This window comes from Bactrocera oleae, chromosome 2 (assembly GCF_042242935.1).
Source record: "Bactrocera oleae isolate idBacOlea1 chromosome 2, idBacOlea1, whole genome shotgun sequence".
Taxonomy (NCBI): Eukaryota; Metazoa; Arthropoda; class Insecta; order Diptera; family Tephritidae; genus Bactrocera; species Bactrocera oleae.
In genome coordinates this window covers 30,716,097-30,729,816 of record NC_091536.1, presented here as the reverse complement: position 1 = coordinate 30,729,816, position 13,720 = coordinate 30,716,097, and the positions used below count along the sequence as shown (strand labels likewise).

At 33.2% G+C, this 13,720-nt stretch overlaps 1 protein-coding gene and 1 pseudogene across 1 annotated transcript in view; both read right to left on the bottom strand.

Annotated features, from left to right (window-relative positions):
* The window catches only part of Kaz (E3 ubiquitin-protein transferase Katazuke), a 249,580-nt gene that overhangs the window by 21,812 nt on the left and 214,048 nt on the right, over nt 1-13,720 (bottom strand). The window lies entirely within an intron of this gene.
* Nucleotides 109-2,286, bottom strand: LOC138855818 (NADH-ubiquinone oxidoreductase chain 6-like; annotated as a pseudogene).

Below are 13,720 nucleotides of genomic sequence, written 5' to 3'. Positions count from 1 at the left end.
TTTGTGTTGTGCTAGACTGGGGGTTTATACTGTTATGATTGCTGGTTGATCAACTTATTCTAATTATGCTTTATTAGGGGGATTACGTGCTGTTGCACAAACAATTTCCTATGAAGTTAGAATAGCATTGGTGTTGTTGTCCTTTGTTTTTTTAATTGGTAGATATAATATTTTAGACTTTTTTTATTATCAAAAATTTGTTTGGTTTTTGGTAATTTTGTTTCCTATGAGACTAGTTTGGTTTTGTATTTGTTTAGCTGAAACTAATCGAAGTCCCTTTGATTTTGCTGAAGGTGAATCGGAATTGGTTTCTGGGTTTAATGTTGAATATAGGGTTTGCTTTAATTTTTATAGCTGAATATGCTAGAATTTTATTTATAAGTATATTATATTGTGTTATTTTTTTGGGGTGTGATTTGTTTAGTATTATATTTTATTTAAAGTTGACTTTTATTTCATTTATGTTTATTTGAGCTCGAGGGACTTTACCTCGGTTTCGTTATGATAAATTTTTTCATTTCATTTCATTTTCATTTCATTTTCATTAAATTTTTTGTTATTTGTAATTGGGTTCAAACTATTATTAATTTATTATATATGGTTAATTTTATTTAGCAAAGTTAATAGAAAGGTTGATTTCTATCTTGTGTTTTCAAAACACATGCTTGTTCAAGCTCATCGACTAATTAATTAATTAAATTGTCTCATCATTTATTAATTAAGGGGTTAATGATATTATATAAGAAATAAATGATAGTAAGAATTTGCCCTACTAGAACGTAAGGTTCTTCTACTAGTCGTGCTCCAATTCATGTTAATAAAATTACTGTAACCACTATAGTTCAAAATAAAATTTTATTGATTGGGTAAAATTGAACCCCCCGGAATTTTCTTAAGTGGTAAAATGGAAGAATAGCTAGGATAGCAATTGATAATACTAGGGCAATGACTCCTCCTAGTTCATTAGGGATTGATCGAAGAATGGCGTAAGCGAAAAGGAAATATCATTCTGGTTGAATATGAACTGGGGTAACTAAAGAGTTAGCTGGGATAAAGTTGTCTGGGTCTCCTAATAAATATGGATTAATTAATGTTAAAAGTAGTAAGGCTGCTACTATAATTACGAAGCCTACAATATCTTTGTATGAAAAGTAGGGGTGGAAAGGGATTTTGTCAATATTGGAGTTTAATCCGATGGGATTATTTGAGCCAGTTTGATGAAGAAATAAAAGATGAATTAATGTTATTGCTAGTACAATAAATGGTAACATGAAGTGAAATGTGAAAAATCGGGTTAGAGTAGCATTGTCTACTGCGAATCCTCCTCATACTCATTGTACTAAGTCAATTCCTAGGTATGGGATAGCTGATAATAAATTAGTAATAACTGTTGCTCCTCAGAAAGATATTTGTCCTCAAGGTAGTACATACCCTATGAAAGCTGTTGCTATAACTAAAAATAAGATTAGGACTCCTACTAATCATGTAGGAGTAAATAAATATGAACCGTAGTAAATTCCACGTCCTACATGTAAATAAATACAAATAAAAAAGAATGAGGCACCGTTAGCGGGAAGAGTTCGTAGTAATCAACCATAATTTACGTCACGACAAATGTGGTTTACGCTATTGAATGCTAAATTAATATCTGCAGTGTAATGTATAGCTAGAAATAACCCTGTGAGGATTTGAATAATTAAACATAATCCTAATAGTGACCCGAAGTTTCATCAAGCTGAAATATTAATTGGGGCTGGAAAATCTACTAGAGCGTTATTTGCAATTTTAAATAAGGGGTGTTGGGTTCGTAAAGGTTTGTTCATTAGTTTATACTGCTGCAATTAGCGTAATTAATAAATAATTTATTAATAAAATTGTTATGAGGTTTGTTGGGAAATTATATAGTTTGTGTAGATTTAATGAATTTTCAGGTGTAAATAAATTAATGTTAAAGTAGGCATTTATTTCTAAGTTTTGGATAAAAGGAAGTGTAGAGAGTTTATCAATAAATAGAGAAATAAATGTAAGGCCTGTTATAATAGAGATACAAAGAGTTGTTAATTTTATGGACAAAGAAAATATTTCATTTGAAGCTAATGAAGTTACATAGATGAATAACACTAGCATTCCTCCTAGAAAAATTAAAAATAAAATATAGGAGAATCAGAATCTTTTTGCTATTAGTCCTGTTAATAAACAAATTTGTAGTGTTTGAATTAAAAGTATTAACCCTATGGCTAATGGGTGGTTTATTTGAATAAAAATTGTAACCATCATCGTGTTGAATCAAGTTTTATACAAAGTTTTCGTTTAATAGATTTTGGGCCGTAACTCGGCTGCGACCTGAAAACTTTCTAAGGCAAATGGATGTACTATTCTTAATTTGTAGCAGTTCTAATTTTTTGTAATCATGGAACAACTTTAGAATGGTACACGCTGTTCTGTCAAAACGGCGAATTTCAGAACGTATTATCTTGCTATATGTTTCAGAGCATGTACGCTTCTGCCCAACGTATACCACGTAAGTATTGTTCCAAATGACAACTCTTCTAAATTATTATCTTGAATTATGTCAATTGGTCTTTGTCCTTCACCTGGCGCTATAACTAAACGGTTATAGTTTAAGTTTTCTACAGGAATATTGTCCAAAAGAGTTTCTTGACCGCCTGGATTTAGCTCTGAAGGTAAAAGACCCGTGGGAATATTATTACCTCAGGGATTATCATGAGAAGTTTGTGCCGCATGAAAAGATTGAACCAATCGGGAATCCTCTGCAGATGCAACAAACGGAACTTCTACTTGGTTATTAAATTCTGAAATCCAGTTATTCACTAAGAACTGCAAAGCTTCCATAATCTTTGCGGGGCGTATGGTATCGATCATGTAATCATGATTGTATTCCAAATGCCTTCTTAAGTGAATTTGTATAACATGAGCCTCATCAAAGGACCTTGGTAGAGATGTCACAATATTGTTAACAGAAATTGGTATATTAACAACAGCACCTTTGAGCAAACTCTGACCTTGATATCCTAACGGACGGATTGTCCTAAAAGGAAATCTAGGCATTATGAGACGTTCTTCAATTGGGGTAAAATTTTTGCATTAAAAAGAAGGCGGATGCAGCATTCGGATGACCTTGCGCAATAGTTTCGAAATTTAATTTGCGAACTTGGTGTGAAAACCATCAGCCGCCGCAGCAAATACATATTTCAGTAGGTATATTTTGGAAATAAATGTTTTTGAAATCTGTTAAATTGCCACTATTATCAGTTTCTATAACATTATTTTCTCTCGTTAATCGAATTCGTTGGGACTGCCTTTGGTTTTCAATTTGTCTATTGAGTGGGTTATCTCTACGAAGGCGAACTTGACCTTGTCTAAGACGTCTCTGATTCAAAATTTCTTCCCTCATACCCCTCCTACTAAGCTGTCGACCTTGTGTTTCTCTATCACGCTCCTCTCTCCTTATTTCAGGATTTCTTCTTGCATGTTCCCTTTGCATTTGATCACGAATGTGCTCTAAATTCCTATACTCAGGATTTCTTGCGCGAAGTTCTCTATGATCCCTAGTGTTCCTACTTTGTTTATCATAACGTACCTCAGGATTTTCTCGACGAGGTCTATGACCTCGAGTATTTCTTATTTGCTCTTCAGAGCGAATTTGGGGATCTTGCCGCCTTGTTCTATGTTGAACAGTATTTGCAACTTGCTCAACAGATCGAACCTCGGGGTCTTCACGCCGAGACCTATGACCTCGAGTATCTCTTATTTGCTCTTCAGAGCGAATTTGCGGATTTTCCCGCCTGGTTCTATGTTGATTTGTATTGATAATTTGTTCGGACAGACGTGCATCGAAATCTAATCTATGATTAGCGTGACTTACAGTATTTTGTGACTGCTCACTATCTCTATATAAAGAGTTTGCACGAAGAACTCTCATACGCCTTTTATTCTGAAGTCGACTTAGTAACATAGATTTTCTACTTAATCTAGGCATGATTAATTAATAATAAATGGATTAATATATAAAATACTTATAGATAATACGTATATAATTCAGTCCGTCCGGGTGTTAAAAGTTGGATCCTAGGTGCAGCTCTCTTTCACTGTAATTCCTTGTAAGTCCTTGCTATGACTCCTTTCCTCTTCCGTGTATAGGTACTATGGTATACTGGTGCACATATGTATATGTGTTTCGCCACTGTATATAATACGGTTTTGTTCATCACTGTATATAATAATACTTTAAACACTATATAACTAATACACTAAAATTAGTTTGAATAAAGCACATTGCTTGTAAAGACATCTAGTGAAACTGAAATTACAAACACAGGGTACTGATATTTATTATACTCTTGCAACATGTTGGTACAGCTTACGTAGTTTTGTATACCTATATATTACTTAGCTATTCACTAACATAATAATACATAATATTTAGTTATATTTATATTTTAGAAATTAGTAGTTTATTTCATTGTATTGAAATTAAGTTCTCGGAAAACCCCTCCGTAAATTACTTTTGTTAAACGCTTTCTAAAACAGGGGGATCTATGGTACCTATTTTGAAGGGTCTACCCATGAAGGCTAAATTAACAATAACTTACATATAATTAGGTATGGTATACACATATGTAGAGCAGGTATGTAAATTTTTTTGCTTTCTGTCTTAATATCTAAATCTTTCATAAGCTGCCAACGGCGCTAGGTAAAAATGTAATTTTATTGAGTTTACAGTTCACCTCATGACCTTCATATTAAAATGTGTCGCAAAACTGAAATAATAGACTGTAGCATGTAAACCGATGGTCGCAGTTTATCTATAACCACATAAAAAGGGTCTTTAGCCCTTTTGATACTACATTACTGATATTTATTTCATGCAATTTTTTCTAGAAAGATTTTTTTGCTCTATACAAAGTCCAGCACTCTAAGAAACTTTTTTAGCATTGTTGTCTGGTATATTTTATAATAAGTTCAACATGATGGCTGAGAAAATATACCTAACCACTGATTATCACCAAATATTAGAAGAAATATATGTATATAGAAATCTATATCTATCACTTTAGGTGATGCAAACAACTCTTTGGTGAACAAAACTATACTCTGTTGGAACATGTTGCGAAAGTATAAAAATGTTGCGAAAGAATTCAACATTCATTACTCGATTATTATTTGGTATCTTATTAACTTATTGCTCATAGATTTATTTTGTGTCTATACTATTTTTTTCTCTGAAATGTTAACTTTTATAAAAAGAAGCTATTTAACTCAAACATGGTATATGTGATATAAACTGAACCAAAGGGGTTATATTTAATATGTGGGGTATATGAGGTTGCTGTTGTACCAGAGGAGCGGAAATCAGTATATTAGGGTTATAAGGTTTAATCAAAGTCTAGACCAATTTCATTCATATGCAGCGATATACATTATTTTTAAGAAAAACTGTCTATTCAATTTCAAATTGACGAAAAAAATTATACCATAAGTAGTACATGTGAGCTTGGAAAATTAAAGACCACAAAATTCCTCCAAACCGTATATTAAAAAATGTTGAATTAGACATCCATTATTAAATGATATCGTGATTAAATTACAAACAAATTTGGTATCTTCTTGACTTATATTAAAGGCCATAAACTTAGTCTCAGTTTTATTGCTTAAAGTGAGATATACATAAGTATGAATGTGATATTAACTCCACCAAAGTGGCTAAATTTTATATTATAAGCTTAGGTGGCAAACGTCAACCAGAGAATCGGAATTCATTATATGAAGGTGTGAGGTTTAGACTTAGTATATACTAATTTCATTCTAGTTCAGCGGCAAACCACATGATTTTTAAGAAATCTTTTCCACTTAATTTCGTTAAAATATCACGTTGATCAACCGGAACGGTGTAAAGTCAGGTGGAAAGACGGAAATCATATATATATTGCGGATAGAGAAATATATTAATTTTGACATTGCTCAGCTATACTCGAGAACATATTTTGAAGCAATTTTATAAATAAAAAAAAATATTAATACTCATTGGCCGACATATTCGGCATAAAACTGGTTAGAATAACGAAAAGCATTATAAGTAGTATATGGAATTTGAGGGCAGTATTAACCCGATTTTATTAATTTTTTCCAATACCACATATTACTAACATGCCACAGACTAATAAAATGCTCCCACTGTTTCATTAAGGTACCTCATATACCATCCAAATCAAATGGAGTAAAGTCAAACGAATGTTCGAAAATCCTGATATTAGTTACATGGGGGCTAAGGAAAATTTTAACCCGATTTGATCTTGTTATGAGTAAAACACGCTCTCTCATTTTCATTGAGATAACTCACATATGAGGTATAAAGTCACCCGGAAGGTCAAAAATATTTATATAAGATATATGAGGGCTACAAGAACTATTGATCCGATTCAACCCATTTTTAAAACAAAGACATACTATTATCGATCATTTCATTTATTTATTCTATTTTATGAATTTCAATTATATATCTTACACAATGGCCGATATTTACAGTAAAATGTCAACTATAGGTACTGGGGTCCACATATTCAGTACCTAGGGGCTTGAACAGTTTTGGTTCGATTTAGAGAATTTTTGGTCACAAGGTGGCATACTTTAAACGTATTATTCACGCAAAGTTTTACGCCGATATAATCATTGCTGCTTGATTTGCATAGTGGAAAGTGAAGGAATCAAGTGGAATTTAAAATGGTGTCATATGGAAAATAGGCGTGGTTGTAATCCGATTTCACCCATTTTCGCATCATAAGATAGAAATATAAAAAGAATGTTATGTAATAAATTTGGTTTAAATCCGTTAAAAAGATCCCAAGATATGGGTTTTCACGCGGTTCCTATAAAGTCATCTCATACCATCCCTGAGATAAAATTTAATGTCTCTGGCGTGTTTAGTGCTTGATTTATCGCGCTTTTAGTAGTTTTTAACAGTACCGTTACATGGGGAGTGGGCGGGGTTGTCACCCGATTTCACCCATTTTCACACCGTAGGTAGAGGTGCTAAAAACATTTGCTTCCAGTGAATTTTGTTATTATAGCTTTAGCAGTTTAGGAGATATGCACAGTAAACCTATTAGGGGCGGGACCACGCCCAATTAAAAAAAAATTTTAACTGCAGATGCCATTCCCTAATGTGATCTCGTGTACCAAATAACAGTCTTGTATCTTATTGCGGAGCTTAGTTATGGAAATTTATTTGCTTTTGATTAATGGGCATGTGGATTTGTGGGCGTGGCAGTGGTTCGACTACGCCCATCTGCAATATCAACCGCCCATCTGCAATACCAACCGTCTCACGGTACCAAGAAACATGTGTACCAAGTTTCATTAAGAATTTAAATTTTTTCAATTTTTACTCAAGTTACAGCTTGCACGGACGGACAGACGGACAGACAGTCACCCAGATTTCAACTCGTCTCTTCATCCTGATCATTTATATACATAACCCTATATCTAACTCGATTAGTTTTAGATGATACAAACAACCGTTAGGTGAACAAAACTATTATACTCTGTAGCAACATGTTGCGAGAGTCTAAAAAGGGCTTGTACAGCCAAAAACTTAAAATAATAACAAGGGTTGAGATTCACCACCTAACGGGGGATCCTATGGCTCTTATATATATAAAAAACCTTTGCAATTTTCCTGTGAAAAGGACCTTCCAGAGATAAATAAAAACAGATTCCGCACCTGCTTTACAAACAAATATGATATGAGATATGGTCGCTTAAATGCTAAATTCACAAGGACTCGACATAATACAGAATATTATTATGACTGACATAAAACAAATACCGGTAGTAGACCACACTATTGACGAAAGACACATAAATAATTTATCAGGAATATACAAAATCCCGAACGGAGTAAGATCACTAAGAGAATTCCCAGTCAAACCATTTAAGTCTAGTTTGGTGAAAAAGAGTGTCGAAAGCATACTACAAATCTACGAGCAAACTAAAGGGACGTAAGAGGACTCAATGGTGATCTTCTACAGTTGTTGGATATGAAAGAATAAAGATACCTTTCAGAAGCATTTCATTTATGTCTAAATTAGAGAATCAAAAATCCAGAAGCAACCATCAAAATGGATTAAATGACTTTAACTATAAACTGCCACTACCACCAAAGAATTATATAAAACCGCATCAATTTCACCCGGAGTTGGCATATTAATTATACAGACCCAATCAATCGCTCTCAATACCACAACAATACCTACAAAGACCAAACCTTTTATGAGACCACAGCAATACCCACAAACACATAACCCAACATTTTATAACCCTCCTCAGCAAACACGGCAACAGAGCCTGTATTATAACCAACCCCCTCGACTAACACCACCGAAATCACAACCAAATCCGGCATAAGGACGAATACAGTAAACTACGCAAAAAGGCCGAATTTTCAATATGCAGGGAAAATACAGGAAAAATCCAACCTTACAAGTCCACCAACTAAACAACAAAGTAATTTTCATGTAATGTAACGAGCGTACAGCGACCCGAAACCTCTTATTTAAAAACGTATGACATTATAACAACTATCAAAAAAAAATGTTGAAGAATTTATCAAATTTCAATCGAGTGTTTCCAATTGTTTGTCTCTTCTATCAGAGAATGTAAATGAATAGAGAAGGAGTCAATGTTAGCTGTTCTAAAATGTTAATTACGATGAGGGAACATCGAAAACGCACAGGTTCGAAAATAATATTTCACTATCCTGTCAATTTACGCAACGAACTACACCACTCTCTAAGCAAAATGTATATACATACATATGCACAGATGTTCATTGGTATGCGCATAAACAAAAATTTAAATAATAAAAACGAAAGAAATTGACTTCTGACAGGAAAATATTAATAATGAGGGAAATAATATGAAAATAGAATTAAAATATTATTCGATAAAAAAGGGTTATAAAAATAATAAAATAGTACTTATATAAAAATATGATAGGATTTGAACTTAGGCAAAATATTTTACGTTGCAATAATTAAGTGTGCTATACAAGCAGCACCACAGAAAATATTCGAACAATTTTATCTAATCTGTGAACTCAAACAGCTATTGTTGTTTACTTGCTTCAATGTTCATATATCTATATGTGAGTATTCTTGAAATTGCCTTCCTTCATTCGCATGTCCAAATATATTTGCATATATGTACATATGTATGTCCCTCAATATGTCTTTCGCAAAAAATCAAACATTCGCGCAAGTGACAAAAAAACGTAGACGCACCATCATCGGCCAATAATATTCAAGCAAACTCGCGGCATATTTTTTAAGTATTTCATATTACAACGACAACAAATTCATTCATAAGGAACGTGCGTCTGCTTCAAAGCAAAGTACGTTCGTTCATAACTCTGCGCCGCGCTATTTTTTCTGTGCGCCTGGTAAACCACATTTGGTTTGCATATTGAATTCCTACGCAAATGCGCGTAATTAAGTTTATAAAATAATGAATGAATGAAATTGAATTTGAATGTCTTCAGTAAAATTGAAGAAGTTTCAATTTTACAACTTCATTTACATTCTCTGATCCTACTATTCCCCTCGCATTTGTATTTTGCCCACAAGCTGCCTCCTCACAACATTTGCTAAAAATCAGAAATTGAAGAATTTGTCTGGTGTTCCCTTCAGAAAGGAGAATTGGCAACATGACCTCTTAGCGATTTGAAATATTATTTTAATTTTTTTCACATTATGCACTATTTATGGCATTAAATTATAAAATTTATATAAAATTGCCGTTCAAATGAAATCATTAACTACTTCTATATATACTAAGCACACCGCATATAGTACTTTTATATGTTTACTTATTATCATTATTTCATAGTTTGTCGATTTAGCCCATTTCATCTAAATATGACGCTATGAAAATGCAGCCCAATCGGTAATCGCAATATTTCAAAAGAGCATAAGTCAACTTTCAATAGCAAACCACTGCAAAAAAGACAAACGAGACAACATAGCCGACCGACATTGTCATAAAATTGTCGATTCAAACAAATTTTGTCAACTCCGCGACGATTCACACAATTTGGTGTCAATATGTATGCGAGCTCATATATGTATGTATGCATGTATATACATATGTATGTTTGTGGACAAAGTCGTCATTTGGTTTTTTTCAACAACGCAATGTCTGCGCGAACTCGCCGTTATTTCGTTGGCTTACCACCATGCACAGAGGCGTGTCAAGAAAAGGCAAGAGGCAAGAAAAGCAAGCATCAGCGTACGTGTATTTAAGGATGTATGTGTGTAAATACGCATAATAAGGAATATGCAATAAACCCAAACATATGAACATATTTTTTTTGATATATTTTAATTATATCAGGAAGTAAAATATGCTATTTAAGTAATTGAATTGAGATATGCTAATTAATTCCAATTAATAAAATAAAAAAATTAAATTAATTTTTAATTTTATGTATTTTCCGATTCGAACGTATGTATATGCTCGTATTCGGATTGAGCTTAACTCCTTTACGCCTACTACCTAACCCACTATATACATAAGTAAATGGAAACGCGACCGCTTAGCCACAGTTTTATTATTATCATTTGTTTAATAAGTATATTGCTTACGCAACGCATATACAAAAGTTGGAAAAATTGCATATCAAAGGTTATTTTATTATGAATTCTGGGGTTTTTGCCAGTAATCCTCCTTTTTAATTCAAAAGGCTTTTCATAATTATAAATTTGTCATATCATAGAAATTGAAAACATAAATCTAAATAGGTATGCGCAACGATTTTTCATATAGGAATATTCGTTGTGTCTATTTATAGAATTTCGCATATTGTGTGGTGTATTTTTCTTTTTCGAAGTTATATTTTTCGATGTTCCCTCATGTGGAATTACAAATTAGTACTCAAACAGATTTTATTTAACATTTGCTCCTTCTCTATTCATTTACGTTCTCTGCTTCTATCGACACAAACAATACCCACGACCAATTGGAATCCTATTCTGCACCGCAGCATTACCAGAAATCGTTATGTTGTTTGAGCAAGCGCTCTTATCAAGAAAAATCACCACGTGGCAAAAAATTAAAGATTCTCTAACTACCCAATATGAAATCGCAAAAATCGTAGACAAAATTGTCATAACAGAAAACATTAAACACGACCTAAAGTTAGTTGCAACAACAATTTAAACAGAAGCTTTTTCAAAACACAATCGTTCACATCCGAACAGTATAAACAAACGTCATGCGAACTTATGCACAAGAGCGTATAAACTTAAATTGCCAAAAGACACCATGCTGCTCAAACGCACTAAAATCTCAAGTGCTACACAGTGAAATTCAAAATGGGGTACTAATAGCCACAGCAATTGTCTCCAGCGAAGACCGAGGAGAACTGTTCAAACTAAGAGCCGCAATAGATCAAGAATCACAACGATCATTCAAAGCGTCTAGAGCACAAAATAATCTAAAGCTGCCAACAAAACAATCAAATTTTGAAATTACGGGAATAGGCGGAAGAGTAGTCAAAATGCAAATAAGATCTGCCGCATTACTACTCTAATTTCTCCCCAAGCGAATAGGCGAATAAAAGCAGAAATTATAGTCCTACCGCGACTTATAAATATGTTCCAAGCTATCACATAAATAGCAAGCATTTGCAAGCAAACTCTATGCAAAAATTTAAAAATTTCGTACGCATGTGAAACGAAAATTATAAAGAACTCCTGTTAATGGTGGAGTCTTTAATAAAACAAAAAAAAACACCTTCATGGCAAACACTTCTGAACAGTTTGAGGTGAAGTTTTGCAATGCCAGCTTTCTCCAACGCCTTAGCGTTATCAACATCGAATATTTTAGGTTGTTGCTTAATACTCCAAGCAACTGTACTTGGTACAAATTCTTTTCGGCGTTCCAAAACCATCAAGTCTTCCAACTCTACCAGTCTTTTTGAAAATATTGCCCATTTTGCGAGTACTTTTGTTGTCTTACCAATATTTGTCTACAAGAACTTGTAAGTCTTGAGATATTTATTTATGCACCTTTTAAACTACAACCGCACAAAATAAAATTCGGTTACCAAATATTATATTTTGACGATACGCAATTAATACCAAATAATAGTTTATAATATAACGGTACCATCTTGATAATTGCCTTTAAAGTGCTGTCAGCGTACAAGTTTTTATTTTTATTGGCAGCTCAAATATGAGATATTTCATTTTTTTGCAATTGTTAACATCAAAACTGATTTATTGTTAAAATTTTTATAAGAATACATAATATTACCATATTGTTACTCTTGGTTGCAGCTTATAATCTGAAATAGTTTAAGAGAAAAGTCCCTTCAAAATCAATATATCTCTCTGTACAAGTCTTTCTTTTGCTTCACTGTAATTTCCTTAATAAAATTTTCCATGATTCACCAAATACGTCAGCTTCATCACGCATAGTTTCTGATTATTTTGCTTGTTCAAGGTGTTGTATGGCTTTTTCAAGAAACTTTGCATTGTTGCCAAACTTCTTTCGTTTTTTACTGCAAATGAGCCTGAAAATAGAAAGTAAACTAAAATTATTTTTATTCTTATTTCAGATTCCAAAAACTGAAAATGAGTGAAGTTTCATCGCTAACAATTTCTGTACACTATGGAACTTCCTCAGCTGCATTGGAACGATCGATGGCAAGCATGTTGAAATTATGAAACCGTCTGGAACAGGCTCATGCTATTGCAATTGCAACAAAACTTACTAAATTATAACGATGGCAATTTTTAATGCGAAATATTTGTTCATATTCGTTAAAGTTGGTGCAAACGGAAGAGCGTCTGACGCTTAAAGTAAATTTAAGGAAGGATTGGATTACAATCAACTATTTATTCCCCAAGCGGCAAGTGTTTCACTGAGCGAGGAAGAATTTCCTTATGTTTTCATAGGAGATGATGCACACCTGCTTATTGAGAATTAAAGAAGCCAGTTAGTCGCTTTCGGAATATTATGCAGTAGCTTTCGTAAACAGAATAACCATTACCTCTTATAATAATAAACCCTACGATTACCCTCCTCCCGCCCAACCGACGCGAGGGGCGCAATCCGCATACGTGCGGAATTAGCCAAGTCAGAAAAGGCGAGAGAGTTTTTTAAGTGTTGAGATCTAAAACTGCTCAGCTACAGAAACAAAAATTTCAACAGCTAAGATCTAAAGTTACAATATAATAAATTGTTACATTTTCATTTATTAAGAGAAAAACATAAATTTTAATTTTAAAAAGTGAGTCAGATAAGTCAAATGTGCTGGAATGAGAATTAAAATCATGACATATACGGCGGAATGGCTCGTTTAATTCAAAATTTGATCTACAAGATTTTAGCAGTAAAGGTCTAAACTGCCTCGAAATGCGAACCGGGATATTAAATTTAATTTCAGACAGGAGAAAAGAACTGCAAACAGTTCCATTCAAAAGTTTCACTAAGAATATTATGCCAAGCATTTCCCTACGACTAGAAAGTGTAGGTAGATTAATAAGTTTTAAACGACTAGTGTATGGAGGTAGACTTACCCTAGCATATAAAGTATCTAAATAGTTTTAGAATATTGTTGTATTCATGATTTCTTATCACGGAAAAATGGCTTGCAGTATATAAGTGACAGCGTCGATTCACAAATTGTTAGCACAAATAA